The sequence below is a fragment of the Giraffa tippelskirchi genome, chromosome 2, assembly GCF_054371585.1.
Source record: "Giraffa tippelskirchi isolate mGirTip1 chromosome 2, T2T-mGirTip1v1.2.pri, whole genome shotgun sequence".
In the NCBI taxonomy this organism is placed as follows: Eukaryota; Metazoa; Chordata; class Mammalia; order Artiodactyla; family Giraffidae; genus Giraffa; species Giraffa tippelskirchi.
The window spans coordinates 47317460-47321035 of NC_137276.1; the positions used below are offsets into that span (position 1 = coordinate 47317460).

The following is a 3576-nucleotide window of genomic DNA, read 5'->3' on the forward strand; positions in this document are numbered from 1 at the left end:
AGTGACTTCACTTTCACTTTTCACTTTCATGCATTGGAGAAGGAAATGGCAACCCACTCCAGTGTTCTTGCCTAGAGAATCCCAGGGATGGCAGAGCCTGGTGGGCTGCCGTCTACGGGGTCGCACAGAGTCAGACACAACTGAAGCAACTTAGCAGCAGCAGCAGCATAGTATTTTAAGCAAGTTACTTTACCATAAGACTTCAGTTTATTCATCAGTAAACTAAGAAAAGTGAAACTATATGTTGGGTATTTGCAAGGACAAATAAAACTTAAAATTGTGAACTGAGAGGCATCCAATAGATCTAATTCTTAAAGAAAAAAAAACTGAAATGAACATTGTTTATGTAGATATATGCTATATCATTTTTAACTTATGAATGATTTAGCAGAGCTTGTCATAACTTGAGCAAAATGCTAATAATTTAGCATAGTTAGCTCCACGATTACAATTTTTTAAAATTACAGGTAACAAACCTGTAAGTGTTTCAAGATAGATCACATAGCTCAGAGAAAGAGAACAGATCTTTCTGTGTTCAATCACTAACAAGCTGGTAATGCTTGGGAAAACTTCTTCACATCCAGGAGCTTTGTTCTTAATTTTTAAAATTAAAATAATCATATCTACCTTCAAGAGATATTTTAAGACTTATACAGAACATGCTATACAGCACATATCTGACACAGTGTTTCCCTGAAAAGAAAATAACAGTTGCAATTATTACCCTGGGATATGATTTTTATGGACTTGTTGATACAAATTTATTTGTTGTTCAGTCTCTCGGTTGTGTCTGACTCTGTGACCCCATGGAATGCAACATGCCAGGCTTCCCAGCCTTCACTGTCTCCCTGAGTTTGTTCAAACTCATGTCCATTGAGTCAATGATGCCATTCAACCATCTCATCCTCTGTCTCCCCCTTCTCCTCCTGCCCTCAATCTTTCCCAGCATCAGAGTCTCTTCCAGTGAGTCATCTCTTAGCATCGGGTGGCCAAAGTATTGGAGCTTCACCATCTGTCCTTCAAATGAATGGACTGGTTTGGTTAAGAGTGACTGGTTTGAACTTCTTGCAGTCCAGGGGACTCTTAAGAGTCTTCTCCAGAATCACAATTCAAAAGCATCAATTCTTTGGCACTCAGCCTCCTTTATGATCCAATTCTCACATCTGTACACAACTACTGGAAACATCATAGCTTTGACTATACAGACTTTTGTCGGCAAAGTAATGTCTCTGCTTTTTAATATGCTGTTTAGGTTGGTCACAGCTTTTCTTCCAAGGAACAAGCGTCTTTTAATTTCCTGGCTGCAGTCACCATCTGTAGTGATTTGGGAGCCCAAGAAAATAAAGTCTGTCACTGTTTCTATAACAATAGAAACATCTCCATCTATTTGCCATAAAGTGATGGGACCAGATGCCATGATTTTAGTTTTTTGAAGGTTGAGTTTTAAGCCAGATTTTTCACTCTCTTCTTTCATCTTCATCAAGAGGCTCTTTAGTACCTGTTCACTTTCTGCCATTAGGGTGGTGTCATCTGCATATCTGAGGTTGTTGATATTTCTCCAGGCAGTCTTGATTCCAGCTTGAGCTTCATCCAGCCCAGCATTTCGCATGATGTACTCTGCATAGATGTTTAATAAGCAGGGTGACAATATATAGCATTGACATAGTCCTTTCCCAATTTGGAACCAGTCCATTGTTCCATGTCTGGTTCTAATTGTTGCTTCTTGACCTGCATACGGGTTTCTCATGAGGCAAGTAATGTGGTCTGGTACTTTCACCTCTTTAAGAATTTTCCACAGTTTGTTGTGATCCACACAGTCAAAGGCTTTAGTGTAGTCAATGAAGCAGATGTTTTTCTGGAATTCTCTTGCTTTTTCTATGATCCAACAGATGTTGGCAATCTGATCTCTGGTTCCTCTGCCTTTTCTAAATTCAACTTGTACATCTAGAAGTTCTTGGTTCACATACTGTAGGAGCCTAGCTTAGAGAATTTTGAGAATTACTTTGCTACATGTGAAATGAGTGCAATTGTGTGGTAGTTTGAACATTCTTTGGCATTGCCCTTCTTTGGAAGTGGAATGAAAACTGACCTTTTCTCAGTCCTGTGGCCACTGCTGAGTTCTCCAAATTTGCTAGCCTGTGCAGCACTTTCACAGCATCTTCTTTTAGGATTTGAAATAGGTCAACTGGAATTCCATCACCTCCACTAGCTCTGTTCGTAGTGATGCTTCCTGAGGCCCACTTGACTTCACACTCCAGGATATCTGGCTCAAGGTGAGTGAAAACACCATCGTGGTTATCTGGGTCATTAAGACCTTGTATTTAAATTTACAAAGTACTTTTTCTTAACGATTATAGTTTCATAGAGTTTTAATATTTCTTTACTACTTTTTTCCTTTCCAATTCAAGCATCATTTTTTTCAGCTCATGAATAAGTTATTTATTTAAGCCACCATCTCTCATAACCAAAGGGATGCAAGATCAGCACAATGGTCATCAAGTATAATAGTCATCACTGGATACAAGGTGGTGAGCTTAAGGTCCTGTATACTTTTCTGGTCCATTTATGCAGAGTAATTGTCCAAACCAGTGCTGTGGTCCCCACTGGGTAGTGGCTCAGGTTCTCTTTATTCAACTTCATAGCCAGTTGGAACTGGATTCACACAGGGTTATGGAATAGAATATGGTTGCCATCTCCCCAGGGAAAGGGCTTGGAAGGGGTAGGCGATGAACTCAGGTCTCTTCTCTCCATGGTGCAACTTTAGATAGACATTCAGCATGCTCACTCCCACCCTGGGAAGTGCCACAAAGTAGGTGAGGACCTTCCACAGGCAAGCTGAGCCCTCTTCACCATTGACCCCACTAGACATAGGCTGACTCAGCTGCAGCCAGGTACAACTTAGCAGCCAAGAAACCTGGGATCCAGCTGCCACTGCCATTTTCAATCTGGATCCTAAGCATCACTTTTACACCCCTAGGCAGGTAACATCTGACTCCTGCCCTTCCCACATTTCTCATATCTAATTAGGCATCCCACCCTGTTCACTCAGCCTAAATGATGTGTCTTGCCACAGCCCCTCTTCTCCTCTCCCACCACCACCATCTGTGTTCAGATACTCATTGCCTCTTATCTAGACTATTAAAATAAATGTTTAACTCCTGTTGCTTTCCCATCCAATGAATTCTACACACCAATGTCAAATTAATCTTCTACAGTTCAGAATAAGTTACTCTCCTGCTAAGAAACCTTCAAAGACTCCCCATTGCCTACAGAATAAAATTCTCACCCTCACTTTCTTACCCTTCATGAAATGCCCTGAACTTTTTTTCCAATTTAATCTCTCACAGCTTCCTGCAGCTTACATTCTGGGCAAGTGGGTAAAGAACTGCCTGAAGACATGATGGCTATTCCTGATTTTCTGACTTATGTGAGTTATTTAAGTTAAGAAGAAAGTTCAGAAGGAATTGCTTGCATGATAAATAAATTCAATAAAAATATCAAATTTTCAAATTGCTTAGTTCAATTTCATGATTCATAAATACTAAACATATCATTGGTAGGGATTTAGGCTATTTT

General features: G+C 40.1%; 1 pseudogene; it reads right to left on the reverse strand.

The window, feature by feature from the left end:
• Window positions 1-2626: 2626 nt before the first annotated feature.
• LOC145530946 (cytochrome c oxidase subunit 6A1, mitochondrial pseudogene) lies at window positions 2627-2938 on the reverse strand (annotated as a pseudogene).
• Window positions 2939-3576: the final 638 nt, after the last annotated feature.